This window comes from Typopeltis vanoorti, chromosome 23 (genome assembly GCF_054136105.1).
Source record: "Typopeltis vanoorti isolate ZY-2024b chromosome 23, IOZ_Tvanoo_1.0, whole genome shotgun sequence".
NCBI classification, from domain to species: domain Eukaryota; kingdom Metazoa; phylum Arthropoda; class Arachnida; order Uropygi; family Thelyphonidae; genus Typopeltis; species Typopeltis vanoorti.
Window position 1 is genome coordinate 95,041,825 of NC_143571.1, and position 20,340 is coordinate 95,062,164.

Consider the following 20,340-nt stretch of genomic DNA (forward strand, 5'->3'; position numbering starts at 1 on the left):
TTTATTTTGTACATAAATTACAGGAAATAACATCTGAAAGGAAATATTCAGATGTTTGCTGAGGATGCGAAATTAGGTAGAGTAATAGTTAATCAAGGCGATGGACAAGAGTGTGGAGAGCTTGCAGGAAGAATTAAATAGGCTGTCAGTATGGGAAAACGTTAATGGATGTCAGTTTAATGTCAAGAAATGTAAAGTTATGCATTTTGGGATAAATAGATTACAACTTGTGTATCAGATTAATGGCATGTACTCCAGGAAATAGATGAAGCTAGAGATTTAGCGGTTGTGGTAGACAGAGAGTTAAAGTTAACATGACATATCGCTAAGGTTGCTGAATTAGTCCATACGATTACTTGGATAGTGAAGAACACATTAACAAGCATAAATAAGGAAGTTGTAATTCCCTTTATAAGATCATGATACGCCCACATCTGGATTACTGGGCTCAATTCTAGTCCCCCTGGGTTTCTTGGAGATGAGGAAGCGGTGGAGAGGATTCAGAGGCGAGTGACCAAGATGGTGTCTGTGAAATGTTCCCTAAGAGGATAGATTGAAAGTCTTTGCAGAAGTTGGTTGATAGGAAAAAAAGAAGGGATATGATAGAAACATTTAAGTTGCTTAAAGGATTTTATAAGATTGATGCAGGGGATATATTTATTCACTTTAGAGGAACCAGAACAAGGGGTCATCCCTAGAAGTTGAATAAAGGTGTGGTCAGTAGAGGTGTGAGGACTAGATTTTTTGCTTGGAGAGTGGAATGGCTTGCCAGAGTCAGTTGTGAGAACTTTGTCTGTTTCAAGAAGAGGTATATGTATGATAGATTATGTGGATAGAGTGGGTTTCCCGCGATGAGTCTTCGGACTACATGGAGGTGCCCATTATTATTATTATCATTATTATTATTATTACATACTATAATTATATTGTAGATTAAAACTTATTACACGCAATGTTAAATGTGTAATTGATATGTGCATGCGATGCGAGAATTCGTATAAAATATAAATTTCAGGATAGAACGATTCGTTTATTGCTCTGACATACGCAGTATATCTTATATTTACATTCACATCTCGTTTCGTTAAACTTTTGTAAGCTTTATTTATTTATTTTCTTTAGAATACTTCAGGAATGCCACTACTACAGAGTACTCCTTCGACACCACCCCTAACTCAAGAGTTACCCTTACAGCCTACACTTTTACAGGAGTATTCTCCAACTAAAACTTCGCAAAGTATTGCTAGAACAGGAGAAGAAAATTGCCTTCCACAAACCGAGCTATTGCAAGTCACAAGCAGGCAGACAAAAGTGTGATCAGCAAAGCTAAGTATGTTATTTTAATTCTTCTTCTTCTTCTTCTTCTTTACACTACTTCCTCAAAGTAATTTCTTTACATTGAAGTTTGCCGTTGATGAACCTGCTAATATTTAAAAGGACGGCCATCACGGTAGATAAAAAAAGAAGTATCTATCAACGTAAATTGTCTTTCTTATTCTGTCTTGTTCTTGCCTTACAACAACAAAGCTACTATTCGAAGCTCTTCCTGTGTGGTTTTGGCGTTACTCAAGAATAACATGACGTCGTGTTTTGTTTGAATCGAAACCATTGAGATGTTTCATATTAATGGTTTCGATTTCGTTTTCGGACTACAAATAGTTTTCAAACTTCCTGAGTATACCCAATTTATTTATCACGCCGAATATATTTGTGAATGTGAATACATTCGTACAATGTCTTCATTTGAACAAATGTTAAACACGATTGTTTGAATAAATTTCCATTGACAAAATTAAAAGAAGACTTCGAGTAATCATCAGTCAAGTAGACAATCATTTGATAAACGAAGGCTTTCCACATTACTCTCTTCAATGAACTAAACTGTATTCTGAGAAGGGAGGAATGAGTTATCCTTTTGAAGTTGGGGTATGCGTAGATCTTTATGCATTTTATATAGAAGAATATATAACTATTCTATAAACCAAAACTCCAGAACGATTCTTACGAATTCCAGTAAGGAAGAGGACGTATTGGCGTAAATAGCGTGCTGCGAAACGGTACAATGAACGCCAGAACTACAGTGAGCCAAACAGACTTTGAGGCACGCGCCAAAATTTTTCAAGTTATCAAGCGGTTCGTCGAAAGCTTGTTGTGTGTAGAACAAAAATTCGCAGTAAAGTACCGTGCTTTAGTGTTTCATATATGTCATTTTGAATCCCATTTTTAATGTTTGCTCATACTTTGTTTGAACAAGATGTTAGACTAAGCACATTGGCATCCGTAAGACACTGATTGGTTATCTAAACATTTGATCGGTTTAGTGCACCATGTGGCGCATTCCTTGCAAAAATTAATAAATAAATAAATAATAATAAAAGAAAAGAAAAGAAAATAATAATAATCAATAGGAATGTTTCACAGAGGGGCGATTGATATATAAGTAAAATCTAAAAGAATCAACCGTTAAATAGTTCCACAAAGAAAAAAGCGGTGAAGTCGCATTGCAATGTTGAAAAGTACTGTGCACCTCATCCACGTGTTCGAGATTTTTGATAAATGAGAATAACTTGATATAAGATACTTCCCTCTTTTAAATTGGGTGGAAGAACATAACATTCTGTGAGCCTATTTGAATTTCTTAACATTTTTTTTAAAAATTTTGCTTCCACCTACTAAAGGCTATTTGTAAACTTATGGTACATTTCGCACGGTGGGTGGGCCAAAGATGTCTCTTTTTAATCAATTTTATATATGTTTTGTATTTTTAATTTATTTTTGCCTAGTCCAGAAACGCTGCTCTAGAGACCAAAGATTGAACTTTTTCAGATGCTTCATGCCTCCAGTATGCTGGGCGGTGGTCTCACATAGTTGCTAACAAGGTGATATCTGATTCTCTATTATTTATGTTTTTTGTTTTTTTAAAAAGGAACTTTATTTTCCTTTATGAAAGAGATGTTGGTTAAGCGTATGTAGCATATCAACTAAATATTGTCAAAGATAAGAAAACAAAGTGTCACTTAAGCAAATATATTTATATACGTGTATATATTTTCACATATATACACGTATGTAATTCAAACACACACACACACACACACACACACACACACACACACACACACACACACACACACACACACACACACACACACACACACACACACACACACACACACACACACACACACACACACACGCACGCACGCACGCACACACACACACACACACACACACACACACACACACACACACACACACACACACACACACACACACACACACACACACACACATATATATATAGAAAGAGAAAGCCGGGTAGATCTCAGAAAATGTATCAGATGGATAATGCGAGACTGGAACAGGACAATATGGTCTGTATCCATAATTAGTATTATTATGATGATGTAGATGATGAAAAATATAATTAAAATGCATGCAGATAAGTTTAAACGTATCATTTGTCTGTGTACATTAGTTGGTCTGTAGAGAGCACTGGACTTACGTGGAGCAGTGAAGTTGGTTGGCTTTGCTGGCTTTCTTCAAGAACGACAGTGTTAGGAATGTAATCTTACCATGTAGATCCCAATATTGTTCGAAGGCATGTTGTTCCGTTGCTATTGATATTATCTTCCCGTTGAGTAATTATGCCTTGACTTTTGGTATGTACAAACGAACTTGGTTTTTCCTTTTTTTTTGTTTTTGATTTGTTTTGGAATTTGCTTTTTGTTTTGTTTTAAATATATAAATATAAAATAAGTGGAAAAAGCAAAATCGGAAGATCAAGAAAGAGATGGCATGAGACCGGAACAGGCGACCTGGCCTAAAATCCATGTTAGGAAGAACAAGAAGAATTTGGTTTTAGTAGCGATGGGATTGTATTTCCAGATATTAGACTTTTATGGAATTGAGGGGTTATGTGCTTTCTTTTCACTATGGCAGTTAGATTCTTAATCTAAATTCTATAACAGGATTCTAGCATCCTGTTAGAGAATTTCAGTGCAGTAGGAAGAACTGTGATCGCTCGGTAATTTTCTGGGTTGTTTAGATTGCTTTTGATGGGTATTGGTATTATTAGACCTTCTATCCATTGTGATCGGTCTTTGAATGTACCTAGAGCTGCATTACAGATATTTAACATCATCACTGTCATCAATTACCTGTATTTACTCGCAAGGCATGTTCAGGCTGCTATGATAGCACTACATGATTACTTTTACATTATCATTGATCTTCTATTCTCAGATTTTCCTTCAAAGAAGTCTATTACTTGTCAGCACTCCAATATTGTCATACTTATTCGTATCCTTATTTTGTGCTTCAAAGGCACTTCTTATTGAATCGTTCCACTTTGCCTTTTGTTTTCCTCCGGGTCGCTTTCCTTCCACCTTGGCATCAATAACCTATTTTGCTGACTTTGCATCACCTGTTTAAGTTGACATACTACGTTCGATTAGCTCTGCTTACACATTCTTGAATGCTAATAATGTGAAGTTACTTTCTTCATAACATTTTCATTTTTAATATGATTCTGCCATTGATGCGATTGTTCACTCCTCTAATTTTATGCAGAACGTCCATATCTGTGGTCTCTAGTTTTGGTCCAGTGCTTTATTTCTAACTCAAGTCTCATTTTCATAACATAAAATTGGTATCAACGCTGGGTTGTTTATTGCTAGTTTGGCCTTTTCGCTAATTTATATCTTATTCCAAATAATTTATTCAGCTAGCTACTGACCATACCAGCTTTGCTTATTCTGTTGTCTATTTTCAGGTTTACCTTGACATCTCCACTAAAAACTCCCACAGAGCCAAACTATTTTATTTATTTTATAGGTTCTCCATTCAGAATGCAAATAATCTGTTCAATTTTATCATAATCCCATGATTTCTGAACCGTTTGTTGTAAAGTAAAAATCTGACCTTGACAGCTATTTGGCCTTAACCCAGCTTGTTTTCCTCCAAGCTTTTACTCCACTATTTTTCTTAACCGTTTCTCATGAATATTGAATAAATCTTATCAGTAACATAACACTCTTTGTAGATGGGTACTATGAGTGTTCTATTCTAATTATCTGGAATTCAGCCTTCTGACCAGTTTCCAGAATTATGCAGTGTGCCTCTGCAAAACTTTGAGACCTCTGAATTTAATTATTTTTCTGTTTGAATAATATCTACTCCAGCGATCTTTCCACATTTCAAGTTTTTGCTGGCTTTTTCCTCTCTCAAGTGTTGATATGTAATTTTTTATTTCTTGTTCAAAAAGGTTCTGGTATGGTTCCATCAGTGCTTATTTCATTGAATAGTCTTTGAAAGTAATTACACGCGACCTTCAGGAAATCCTTATCTTCAGTTTCCATGATACCTTCATCATCTTTTATTCCTTTTACTGCATTCATTCCTCCATTTCTAAGCTTTCTCAGTAGCCTCCAGCGCATTTGCCCGATACGGTTTATATTCTTACCAGTCTATTTATTTTATGTCAGCTGCCTGTTCTAATGTTCGAAAAGTTTTTCCACTTCTTCCTTAGAAGAACCTTCTGTCGGACCATAGGCAAAAATAAATTTAGTAGTTCATTTCTCCATTTTGAAGTGTGTCCAAATCACTCGACTTGAAACTATCTTCCAATCAAGAAGGTTTTCTTCATGCTTGGTGTTTGAATCTCATTGATGCTGCTTCCTCTTTTTTTTTTTTTTTTGATCATCGTTGCCCGAATACGACATCCTGTATTTACGATTCTGTAAAATCTCACTTGTTTTTGCCTTCTTTGTTTCAGCAATTCCAGTTATGTCCACGTGATTCTTTTCCAATTCTTCTGCAGGTTTGATTTTCTTTTCGTTAATACTCTTTATATTAATGGTTCCAGTCTGCAGTTGCTCTGACTATGAGTTTCTTCTTCTTCTAGATGTTAAGTTGAGCTTCTTCTAGTAGCTGACTTTTCAATATTGTCCTGGTTCCTCTAAGAAAATAGCAGGGGCTTTGTTTAACCAGGCGGCATGAAATCTCATCAAATTGCCCGGCCTCCCTCGTTCCTTCAGTACCTAGTAGATACCCATTAACCGGGTGCACCACGTAAATGTAAGGATTGGAAATTAGGTCAGAAGCTCCAGTCTGTTCTCCTTGTTCCTGAATGGCGATTTGAGGTCTCCTCTCAGTTATTTGGCGTTGATCCTTAAGATTTTAAACAGTTCTTTCCAAAGCTCTTTACCTCCATATTTAATAGCCTCTGCTGTTATACCATCTAATTCAGGTGCTTTACCGTTTCATTGGGTTTTTAGTGTAGTTTCGAATTCTTGTATTGTAAAATTATTACACATACTGGAAAGTTCTTTTTGGGTGATTATGGTTGACAAAACGCCTGTAGCGAAGTTCACTGATGAGTCATTCAATAGATATTCGAAGTGATTCTTCATTTTGTGTGATTTTTTTGTGATTCCTACTCCGCACCAAGAGTTCTTGATTTTTGTCTTCAGCCACTTTGTCATTTTAGCTGTTATTCTTAGTTCTTTTAGGATTCTTTTTCTTGGTGCGTAACGAATTAGGTATCTGGTATATTTCGCTGATTTTATCAGTATTTTGATAGGGTTCTTATTTTTGACAGGGAGCCTGGTTATGGTTATCCATTTCATTTCTAAAGGCTACGTGTATTTGGTAATTTAGTTATTTTAGTCGCCTGTGTAAATTGCGCATTCTCTGATTTACGAATTGCTGCTTAATACCGTTGAATTTGTTTATTAATTCTTCAGTAGTTTGTGTTACCCATTTCCTTTGAGAAGGTGAAGTCTTTGTGACCAGAGCTTTTTCTGCTAATTCATGGATGGATTGTACAATATGAGAAAAGCTCTGGGGCGATTCTTCGGGCATTTCGCCTTCCGTCACTTTGATTTGTACTGTTTCTTTATATTGAATTCGTATTGTAAGATTAAATTAATTCCAGTGATATTTATTTGTTAGTCTTCTGTTAGGTTTAAAAGCGTTGAGAAGACAAAGTTTTGTATATGCATTTAAAATGCGCTCTCGAAGTTTCGTTCTTCGCTTATGTGAGGTCTATCTGCAATTTTGAGATGATCCCACCCGATTTCGATTGATTAAATTATGATAAATTTATCATTTTATTCAGAGCGGGATTCCCAAATCAATTGTCTTCCGGGTTTACACGAAACTTTGCTCTGCAGATTACAAAGATTATGAATTTGAAATAATTCAGTTACGACATATACATTTTCATTTACGAGAATTGTAATTCATTGTCAAGTAATACATTGTGGTACATGCATTACTCGACATGTACTACTCATATTGTATTGTGGTACAAGAAAGGCCTTATATTTTTTGTGATTACTGAACCATCTGATCTTTTCTCGCATTACAATTTCCACTATGATGTGGAGATTGTGTATTGAGACAGTGCAGAGAAAGTCTGAGAGTTGACTGTAGAAAGAAGTCGTAAAGTTTTCATCTGAAGTCTCAGTGAGTGCATGCGTAAAAGTTACTTCTGCGTTAGAACTAAAGTTATTCCCTCTTGGAGATTTTGGATATGGATGAGATGTGACTACAGATCCTTCTGTTGATTAGCATTCCATATATATATATATATGGAGTATTGCGCATGCATACCTACAACGATATATATTATGGAGTAAACGGGTTTATTAAGAAAGAAATATATCTTTACGCATGACGATATGTACATTCACAGCTATCGGTGAAATCCTGGTCGAATAAAGCTAACAACGGTAGATTATATACTCGAAATGGTCACATTGTCTTTCAAGAGAGGTTTCGTAGGGCATGCCAAGGGCGTCGACATCTTGGAGAACAAGGTTTGGAACATCTGCTGGACAGATCGTGTAGATTTATCCCTTAGTACATCAAGGATTGAAGCGGAGTCAAACTGGAATGCCCATTCCTTCAACATACTCCAAAATAACATACCCATTCCTTACCCCATCACTTGATGCCTACAAGGCATCAAATGATGTGAGATCAGGAGAACGTAAAGGGCACTGGAATTCTGCGAACTTTGAAATGAGCCTCCCCTGGAAGTGTTCTGATAAATAGGATCTCGAACCTGTTGATGTGTGGCAGGTTGTTCCGTCCTTATGGAATACTTCTGTACGAAATGGAATGATTGATTTTGAACATCACGTCTTATGCAAATCGTGGGTGAATGGAACCAACACATTCTCGATGTAGCGTTCGCTATTCAAGGTCACCGTAACACCACCCTCTTCAATGATGTAGGGTCTAATTATGCAGCCAGAAACCGCACTCCATGCGGTGACCTTTCGAAGTGAAAAAGTTTCTCTTGGACAAATTCACGTCTCGAGAAACCAAGAAACCTGTTGGCTCGTCTGTTCACATAACCGCTTAGAGGGAAATACTCTTTGTCAGAGAACTAGTCATTATGGAGGAAAGGCAATGGCCGGCACACATGCACAGTATTCCTGCCATGCAGCGTAATCCGTTGTTGTTAACACTGACTCACCTCAGTGACGTGAGAAAGGCACCCAGCTCCTTATGGACTCTGTGTAGTGACCGACTCGATATCCCGAGTTTTATCGCTGTTCGGCATTGAAATGACGATATATATGCGTTTCGGAGATTGTAACGCTTGATACAGAACACGCCCCTGATTTGTGTTAACAGTTTGCGGTCTTCCAGAATATCCTTTGCATTGCAGCGTACCACAACGGGACCTCTCGATTAAGGTAATAATGGCACTATTACTTGGGATACACTGACGGAAACGAGGTAAAAACTATAAGAACTATAGAAAACTCTGAAGAACTATAAGAGCCCATCGGTTTAAATGACATCTCTTTTGAAATAATTAGGTAGCTTGACATAATTCATTATTAAGCCATACTCTGCCATCAAGATATCAACAGTGACCACCTGAGTCTTGCCAAATTTTTCCATGGTATTTGTCCACAAATGGGTATAATGGGAAAGTAGATGCCTGTTGTTAATAAGTGGCAGAATTGAAGATCATTTATTAGTTCAGCGATTTCAAGGTAATTAAAAGTTAAATGTTGATGATTTTCTCTATCTCTCAGCTTACTTTAGGGTAAGAGAAATGAGGTGAGGGAAACCTGGGAGGACCCTAAGGACAAAGTTTTGTTATCATCATCATCATAATCATCATCCTTTCAGGATTTAAACCCCGTGGACCGTTTCGGTCTCTTTGCGTCTTTACCTTGGTCGTCACTGAATTCTAGATCTTGCAACTGGGTGGTATTGGAGTATTTTGGGGTAGTCTTGAACTGCCCATTCTTTTGATCTGTTCAACCCACTTCTTTCGATATTCATATACTCTGTCCAATTGAGCCTATTTTTAGTTCTTTACGTATTTCTGTATAATGTATTACTTGCCAAAACTTTATAAACTCTTATTCCTGCATGATGTTGAACTTGGTTAGGTTTCAAAATATTATTTTGATCATTCCTGTTTTCTTTAGAAAATTTGAAATTTAGATGTCAATATCAACTTCTTTTGTATATGATACAGCACAACCAAAGTATTTTAAGCAGTTAATATTTTCTGGAATTTCATTTTCAATCGTGATTTTACTTGAAACTGGAAATGGTCCTTTAGAAGCCATTTTAGTTTTGTCTGTTGATATTTGCAATCCATTTTTTTGCACCTATTTTTAAAGCGTATATTGCTTTTTGGAGTTCATCATCGTTTCTTGCTATGGTTATTTGATCATCTGCAAACAAATGGGTATTAATTATAGTTCCACAATGAAGATTAAATCCTGGTTTTATATTTTCCTTCCATTCCTTTACTAATTCATCTGTGTAGATATTAAATAACAGTGGTGACATTGGGCATCCTTCACGGATCCACTGTTTATTAACTGATTAACTGTTATTTGGTTGTTTTGATAGGTTTTAGATATTGCAGCAAGCAGCTGATTTGGAATGTTTAGATTCTTGATTTTAGATTCCACAGTTTCTTCCTTAACACCCTGTCAAAAGCTTTCTGGTAGTGTAAAAATGCTATGCGAGTTTCTATATTGTATTCGTAATGTTTGTTATCCTTCTTAGGAATAAGCTGTATGTGAGCTAATGTTGCAGATAGATGCCAGTAGAATATGAAAGCATGAAAGCGTGAAGAGACGACATAGAACGGGAATCAAGTCTATGAAGCGCACACACTCATCATTAGGATGATTGGAGATATACCGTTTGGTCCAGAAGATCTTTTGTGCCTAACTTGAATAAAAGTCTTCTGATTTCTTTCTGTAGGAAGGTGAAAGGAGCAAGGCGTAATGAGTATTTGGAATGGTTGAGAGGAGGAATATATATCAGGGACAACCTACAGGAATTGGAGAAAGGTAAGAGGATAGGCTAGAGTATCGGCCTTCTCTGCTAGTGATAATGCTATAGAACCATCCCAGTATGACAGCCATTGAAGTTATTTTGGACGGAAATTAGTTGGTGCCTTTAGCAAGTGACCAGAAACCATTGAATAACGTTTGGTTAGGCTGCAAGTATTCTGCATTAAGCCTTTTCAAAATCCATTTTGGATGAGTTCAGTAAGGAAGACTGAATTTTGAATGAGATCCAACTATGGTATGCCTATTTCTTCGTTTTTACAGCCTTGCTTGGTGCAACGTTTGCGGAACCAAGGCTTGGTCAGTGGCCTAGAGTGGAATGGAAATAAATGCCTCCATACCAATGGGAATTTCAGTGACATGTGCAGTAGATATGTTTGGATCGGAAGGTTGAAAGCAATATTCCAATTAACAGAAAGGGAATGAGATATAGAAATTGCGTTGCGAATATCATTCCATTTGGCCTTTTTATAGTGCCACAAAACACGTAGATTAAAGTCGGTGTGTTCATGTGGCTCTATGGGGTGGAATTAACACTAGAGTATGGTTTGAGTTGCCTAATCCACAAATAACATTCACAGTGTCTTTGAAAGGGTCACTAGTAATGAAAAACGTCCAGAGTGTTTGTAAAGTAGCAAGGGTTATATAGTATTCGAGAAGTCATTCGAACCATTTATGTAATGTCGACGGTTACCGCAGATTCCTCAGTATCATTACTTATGAGATCCCAGCAACTTGAAAAGGTAAACCAGTTGTTATTGGGAACATTAAAATCTCCGAGAAAATGACTTCCCTGTTAGGAAAGTTAGACTGGAGAAAATCAACATTGAAGAAAAGAAAACGTTTCGAATGAGTGGTAACATTTGGAAAACGATACAAACAGCAAATGAATCTGATTGCAAAATGGAACAGCGATTCTCTACCAAATAAGGTCAAAAACAGATGATTTTAACTTGAATATTCTTCTGCATGTTATATATCAGAGCAGAAAGACATAGAGGCCAACTTGAACAGAAAAATAAGTCATTGTATACTATGGAAAGTTGCGATACTATTTGAGAAAATTGTATTTCCCCGTTGTTTAGGGTCAGCTGGTGAGGCTCTACACAATACGAGGATGGTCTGAAACGTTCTCGGCCTAACAATGAAAAAATGAATGCATAATTTCGTTTTTTATGTACCTGATGAAAGATGACTTTTTTCTTCTGCAAACCGAGTCTTTCCTCACGAATTTTTTCGTCTAATCTGGTTAAAAGATCGGAATAATAATCCCCATTTATTATTTTACTCTTTTCGAGAAAATGTTTTAACAAATGCCTTTAGCATCCCTAAACACCGATGCCTTAACCTTTCCTGTTGATGGAACCGACTTTATCTTCTTTAGCGCTGAACAACTGGGTTCTCTCCACTGTTTTGACTGCTGTTTGGATTCCAGGGTGTAATGGTGAATCCTAGTCTCGTCCATATCAATAAATCGACGCACAAAATCATTTCTATTCTTGTTAAAACGCTCCAAGCACTGTTCAGAGATTTTCATGCGAGTGCCTTTTTGATGCTCTGTGAGCAAGCGTGGCACCCATCTTGCGCAAATCTTTTTCATTTGCAATTCTTCATGCAAAATATATCCTACACGTTCTTTTGAAATGCCTATAGTCTCAAGAATTTCATGCTTTGAATCTACAGTCATCCAATACCATATCGTGCACTTGATCAATGATTTCTGGTGTTGTTACTTTTTGTGCGTCCTTCACTTGGATCATCTTCAAGGCTGGTACGGCCACGTTTATATTCGGCAGCCCATTTCTTAATTATCAAAAACGAAGGAAAAGAGTGCCCATAAACATTTATGAACTTTGAATGAATATCTTTTAGGGTTAAACCTTCCTTTAAAAAGAATTTTCTAACCGAACGATACTCATTTTTAGCCATTTCAAGCAATTTCATTACAGACAACACTTTTGCGTCAGACAGGTGTATAAAACAAATACAAATACTTGATAGAATGATTAGTCATCTCTCATGAGCATCCATTTCACATGGATGCTTATGACAGATGTACCAACTTAGAAAAAAAAATCTTGCCCTTAAGGTTACCTTCTATGGTCGGGGCCGAGAACATTTCAGACCATCCTCATAGAGGTAGATATAGACAATTATAAGGTTGGAACTGAAATCGATTGCTCTTGGAAATTGAATTGGGAACGTTTCTGGTTTGCTGTTGAGAGCAGGGGCCGAGCATGTAGTTATAGGGTTAAAGAGATTTTCTCTTGGTGCCGTATCTTATTGCTTTTTGCACGATCTACAAAACATGTAATATGCTGCGATTTCTCTACTATATATCGTGAAGTAAAATGTGATCCCATCAACTGCTATTTGGCTAAGGCGCAGGTGGCTCTTCCCCAGGTTTCTCTTCTAATTTTTTTAGCCTTTATACAATTAGGCCTGTAAACATTATAAATGAAACAGCGGAAGGAATATTCCTCTATAATTGTCGCATTCAGTTTTATTTTTATACATGAGCCCGGCACTCTTAGAGTTTTAATAGGATCATCTGGAATTCGACCATCTGTGTAGGCCTTCAGAATTATTCAGCGTCTCCATTGGAAAACATGTTAATATTCAACTTTGGACATTTTTAGTTGAAGTATTTACTGAAGCTCACTTTTGCATTCAGGTTTGTGATAATCTTCGTAACTTCAGGTATTGACATATACTTTGAAATGAATTTCTCTTGATCAGTTCTGGGCGATTTATTCAACTGATAACCCACCACATCAGTCTTTCAAGCTTTCTGCTAGCTTTTATGATATTGTTCTTCCACTTTTCTCTAAAATTTGTTTTTAAATACAATGTATTTTACTGGTTCTATAGGATTCCATTTTGAATATAGTTCATATTTTCATGATATCTTCCTGATTATTTTCATAGTTTCTGTGTTACTTAATGCGGATTTCCATGCAAAATGTTTTATACAGTCATTCAATTAAATTCCATTACTCTTGCACCTTACCATAGGATTTATTATAAATTTGAAAAACTTTATACAGGACGTTGTAGGGAACCGTTCTTTTGAATTATGGCTGAAAATATTTCCTATGGTAAGGTGCAAGACCTTGGTGTTTGGGGGTCTAGCTACTCACTGAGGAGACCTCAAAAAAGGTTGAAACCGGTTAGGGTAGTGACCCCCACCCATAATGCATTGCAGTATACAGATTCTAGTGAAATGTGCTTTACATTATGGGAAAATACTAAGAATAGTGATCAGATCTTTATCCACCTTTACAATGAGTTGCCCTGGTGTTGTATCATCTTTAGACTTGAACTACGTTCAGGCGCAAACTTAACTGTTTGCTTAATTGGGATGGAGTAAAAATAACCAAGTTTATAAAATTACTTGGTAACCCTAATATATATGAAAATATGAAAATGAATTTTTAACTGGGGGATATTGTATATTAGGATAACCAAGTAATTTTATAAGTTTGATTATTTTTACCCCTAATCCCAAGTAAGCAAACAATTAAGTTTGCGCCTGAAACGTAGTCTAAAGATGATACAACACCAGGGCAACTCATTGTAAAGGTGGGTAAAGCTCTGATCACTATTCTTAGTATTTCCCATAATGTAAAGCACATCTCACTAAAAGATGTATACTACAATAGATTATGGGTGAGGTCACTACCCAGACTTGTTTCAACCTTTTTTGAGGTCTCCTCAGTGAGTAGCTAGACCCTAAATACCAAGGTTTACAATTGACAATTGACATTTATGTCTTTAGGGGTGAAGCAAGATGCTTTTCATATTCCCCGCTATCTGTTGTGGTTACAGTGAAGGTAAAATTTATGAGCAGATTGCTCGCCCTGAATGGGCATGGAGATTATGCACCACTAAAGGAGGCTAATTTTTGGTCTTCTATATTTGGGTCTTCTATATTTGAATATGAATACTTTTGGTCTTCTATATTTGAATATGAATACTTCTGGTCTTCTATATTTGAATATGAATACTTCTGGTCTTCTATATTTGAATATGTTTAATCGTATGCTGCAGCTTGCTGAACCAAATCGTTGGGATGTGTGGACGTCTTTAGGAAAAACTTGGTTGCTAAGGATTGTAGAAAAGAGAAAATATAGGAAATATTTGCGTCTCTGTGGAGTTGATTGTTTCGAACATACCACGGGGCCTTCAGAATCATTCTCAAGCACTTCTTCTGCACGCGCTGTATTTTGATAATGTTAGCATTAGAGGTGTGGCTCCAGGCCGGAGAGGCGAGGCATAGGTGATTATAGGACGAATCGTCATCTGGTATAGTTGCAATTTGATTCTGTTGCTGAGCTTGCCATTTCTATTAATTAGCAGATAGATCTGAGTTATGGCTTTAGATGACTTTTTGCACGCAGACTTAGTGTGTTGATTGAAAGATAGCTTTTTGTCGAGAATTACATCCAGGTAATTTGTTTCTGTCTGCCAGGGAATTTTAGTATTGAATAGTAACACATCTCCTACAGGAGATATTGGCCTTTTTGAGAAAAGAACGGCTGAGCTTTTCTGGGGGTTGACTTCCAATCTCCACTTAGAGAACCAACCCTCCAGCTTTAGAATGTTTTCTTGAAGCTTTCTGGTAATGAAATGGGGTCTGAGAGATCTGGTTAGTATTGTCGTATCGTCTGCATACAGGGCCAAAATGGAAGTCATCGGATTGTGTGGGATGTCTGACATGTATACAGAAAACAGCAATGGAGCCAGTAGAGATCCCTGTGGCACTCCAGCAAAGATTAAATGAACCATTTTAGTGAGGTACCGGCTGAGATAAGTTTGTGCAGTAGTCCAAAATGCCAGATTTTCTCAAAAGCTTTGGATAAATCTAGGAAAAGAGCACCTGTGCACTTGTGCCAGTTGTAACTGGTAGTGATATATTCGACAATTCTGTGGATTTGCTGGGTAGTACTATGGTGTTGCCTAAAACCAAACTGTTCTTTAGGGAGAATGTTTAGGTCATTTACTGAGGTTTGGAGTCGTGAGAGGATGACCTTCTCTGCAACCTTACCCAGATTTGAGATGAGACTGATTGGACGATAATTTTGTGGTAGGTATGGGTCTTTGCCTTGCTTATGTATAGGAATTACGTCAGCCAGTTTCCAGGTGGAAGGAAAATAGTGAAATCTTAAAATTGCATTTATTGTACTGGTCAGGTGCACTACTGCTTTTCGGGGGCAGAAGTTTAATCACCGGATTAGGAATGCCGTCTGGCCCAGGAGCGTTTTTGTTCTTTAATTTTTTAATAATGTCATATATCTCAGCAGGTGATGTTGGTGCAATATGGTCAGTGCTGGTGATAGGAAGTTTGAGTGAGTGTCTGACCTTGCTGTGAATCTTATATACAGTATGCGGTCAAAGTCAAGGTTTCCATACCAAGGACTGCATTGCTCCTCTAAGCTGTATGCTATAACTTCTGCTTTGTCTACATCTGTGTGAGCAAGGCCCTGGTCAGCGAATATTGGGGGAAGGGATCTCTCTTTGTTTTTGATATTTTTCAGTAGTCCCCAGATGGAGTGATCAGTAGGTGAAATGGAGGATAACTTTTCATCCCATACTTGGTCTCTATGAACTTTGAGTGCATCTCTTACTGCCCCATTTAATCTGTTTAGATTTATTTTATCTTGTGGTGCACATGTGTTATGGAACCTTTTCCTAGCTCTGTTTTTGTCTTTTTTTTTAATAAAAATCTCTGGAGGAGATATAGATGAAAATGAATTTTTAACTTGGGGATATTGTATATTAGGATAACCAAGTAATTTTATAAGCTTGGTTATTTTTACTCCTAATCCCAAGTAAGCAAACAGTTAAGTTTGCGCCTGAAACTATGTTCAATGAGTTGCCCTGGTGTGGTACCATCTTTAGACTTGAACTACGTTTCAGGCGCAAACTTAACTGTTTGCTTACTTGGGATTTGGAGTAAAAATAACCAAGCTTATAAAATTACTTGGTTATTTTAATATACAATATCCCCAAGTTAAAAATTCATTTTCATCTATATCTCCTCCAGAGATTTTTATTAAAATAAATAAATAAATAAATATATATATGAAAATATGAAAATGAATTATATATATATATATATATATATTGTTGAAATTAGGATTTATTCGGGATGTATACATTTATCCAGTACTGGCGCTCAAAAATTAGCTGTCGCACACATTCTACTCATGCCAACGGTAGCACGCGGTCACCTATTCAAATATGACTGTTACTATTCTGCTTTTTATTAAGCTGTAAAGTTCATTTTTTACTGTGTTATTTTATATCTTATGTTTTTATTTCTCACCTGAAGAAGTCGGAGCACCGATGAAACTAGTTGTGATGTATTAAAGGTTTTTGTTATACTTTCTTGGGTTCTAGTCAGTTAAATTTATTTTCATAAATATATATATATATATATATGAAAATGAATTTTTCATATATATATATATTTAATGAATATATATTTATATATATTATAATTGATGAACTCATACACGGTCGTAGCACCCACAACAGACTCTGGCAGCTTATTTCACTCATTCACCACTCTCCAAGTAAAAAACCTAGATCTAACTCTCTTGTCAACTACGCTCTTGCCCAGATTCCATGTATTGTCCCTAGTCCTCCCACCACCACCAGTCCTATTCTCAAAAATATCTTCTAGATTAATCCTATAGAAACCCTTCAGTAATTTGAATTTTTTCAATCATATCACCCCTTTTCCGCCTATCAACCAATTTTTGCAACAAATCTTCATCCTGTTCTCATAAGGTTCATTAGTGCCTGGTAAAGAATATTTAAATCACTTTGTTGTGATTTTTGTTTGCGAAAGAAAAGCTGATGTGGAGCATAATTTCCGACGTTCCCCTAAAATGGCTTGAAGAAGCCATTTGAACGAATCACTTCAGGCGTGCAGAATATCTTTAGCCGTTAAGTACTCGTACCCCTTTCCTCTTTTCTTTGACCACTGGTTAATTGCTTGACACATCTCCACACAGCTGAATGCAATTTGGAGAATCGACCATGTGTTTACATTTTCGAGGTAGTATGGGACACCACCACCATCCAAGTTGTAACACACGTGTATTTGCTGAAACCACAAGCAAAGTCACAAAAATAACGATAGGAATATTTTATCAACTCAGGCATTTATAAAGTCGTTAATCATGCCAATTATTTGGAATTCTAAAAGTAATCCTGAAATATTCCTTCTTGTGAAGGAAGGAAGCAAATAATGTACAGCCAGTTTTTTTTATTTTATGATTATTTTTCTATGTGGCTCCCACGAAATGTCACTTAAAACCTACAGCAGATTTGTACCGTGGATGAGCGAAGTGTTTGTTTCTATTTTTATTTTTTGCATTTTTATTTATTTTACTGATTTGTAAATCCTGTTCCAGAAACCAAACACGGAACTTTTCAGGAAACTTCAGGCCGCTAATAAACTGCGCCGTTGTCTCACGCCAAAGTACTGCGCATTTACTTGTTTTATTTATTTGAATGAAATATATCGAAAGAGACAATATTTACAGAAGAGCTCGCCCACTCAGTAGTAGGCACATCTGTATAACGCAAATATGAAGCAGTATTCTCTCTACCAGAAGAGAAGAAGAAAATTAACGCAAGCTTCCTGCATACATGAGTTGCATTCCACCACATCGAGAACCAATATTATTAAAATAAGAGAAGAAAAAAAGATTTCATCTTTCGTAAGTACAATACTTTCGTAAGTACAGTATCGTTATGATTCATAACAGTTACCTAGGATTTTGTGCTGAATCTTCGCAATGAACAGCAAATGTAATAATATTTTATCGTATATTTGCAAACATTTCCGTACATATGAAGGCAACGATAAACATAAATGTACTAAAAAGTATTATTATTGTTGTATTTATTTTGTAATCATTTTCTAAAGCTGATATTACTCATATCAATTTTGACTGACCAGTTATTTCAATTCTGTGATCAGATGCAACACATTTATTTCTTGATGCAAACTTCTGATGTAGTTGTGCACTTTATTTTAGAACATTGCACACTTCATTACGTTTTGAATGCATAAATTCTTATAATAACAGCAGCAGTAATCGTTACAGTACTGCCAACGGTGTTAATAATATTTTTGACAATGACAAGCTATATTACCATATTACTTTACCTCTCTACAAAAATTCAGTATACAAGTTACTGAGTACATTCTTTTTTTATATACTGCTTTGTTTGTTATGGTGGGATTTCTGCTTTCCTCCTTGAAACTTATGGAGAGCTTATCTGAGGAATATAAGAGATGGTGGTGGTACCGTGGTTTTGTTCCAGTATCTGTCACCAGTCATGTGTAGATTTAACTGTTTATATTTATGTGCTTGGAAACATATATATGAAGATAATAGCGTGATACCCGTGCTTCGCTAGGGTATTTAACTACTGTAATTCCATTTGGACTCCAATAAATTTTCCTTTCATTGCAATGAACAATTTAAATTTAGCACAACTACCCCATGTCAGGTAGCACCCTCTAACTGATGGTTCCATCGAATGACATGACCAACACCACATTCGTGTTCGGGGTGAAATTCCCTGTATATATGTTACCGCTAAAGCTCGAAAGCCGTTAATGTGCACATTACCTGCAGATTAACTGATTTGCAGGTAATGTGCAGACCTAATCTGCAGATTAACTGATTTGCTCCGTTAACGTGCGGAATCGAGAGTTTTCCACATTTTACCTAGGTAATGTGCACATTAACGGCTTCCTTATCGTTAAAGTTCAAAAGTTTGTTTCTCTCATTTCCTTTCCCTACTCCTTCCCCCTCTCCCTTCACTTTTAGTTTGGTTTTTTAATAAGTAAACATAATTTTTTCATATGTTTTGCAAATTCATTAATTACAATTAAGGAAAATTGTAATAATATTTTAAACCGTTTGATTCTTTGTATTATAGTTTTTTAATTGATTGATGATTGATTCTATCCACTAATTTGTTGATTGTTTGATTGTATTAACTTGATTCTTTAGATATCGAAAAATAAATAAATAAGATTACGTTAATTTAAGCGTACAGAAACGTTGCTGTTGTTCCAGCAAAGATCTTATTTTCACTTTAACGAGTGCCTAGTAGGTAATGTGCAGATTATCTAGGTAATTTGAGAAATGTTTGAAAAGCCGTTAATCTGCACAATACCTAGAAAATCTGCAGAATATCTGATTTCTGCACTTTAGCGGTAACATATATACCTTTCTTTATTAGTTTTCATTTAGTTTTGCGAACACCTTTGCGAAGCACGGTTACTAGGCCATTAAATCACAATGAATGAAGTTTGATGGCTCGCGTTATAATTTTAGACATTTGTACATTGAATTCAAAATTTATAGATGTTTGTTATTTAAAACAATCAAATTATAATACTTCTGGATATATAACATTTTTTTGTTTTATAAATTGTTATTTTTGTTTTTTGAATTGGTTTTGCGATTTAATGGCATAGTGCCCGTGGAATATAAGGTGTTCCCTAAACTAAATGAAAGCTAATAAAGGAAAGTTATATATAGTTTGAATAAAGCAAAGCGTGGTAATGCAGAAAAACGATGAAGTAAAATTCGAAATATAACATTTCATGAAGAAATAAAAAAGAAAAGATCGTAATGAAAAAAATAACCCGAAAAATACCTACGACCGTTTTTCTCTCTTCCTATACCACATTGGTGGTTCTCCCCTCATGTGCTAGAATCACCAGGCGGCTGGGCGATCTCACTCTAGAGAAGGTCATAGCGATATCAGGGTATAATATGGCGGCAAGGTCTGCTATGGTTGTCACTGCTGAGTCCAGTCATAGGGATGGTCACCTTTCCCCTTGGACTCGGGATACTCTAAGTTCCCTATTTTGAATAAGAGTTCAGAGAATTGCCAGTAGTAGGGGAGGCTCTTCTGACAAAATGCTTCCGGTGGGCGTGGCTTTTCCCTGAGGGTATAT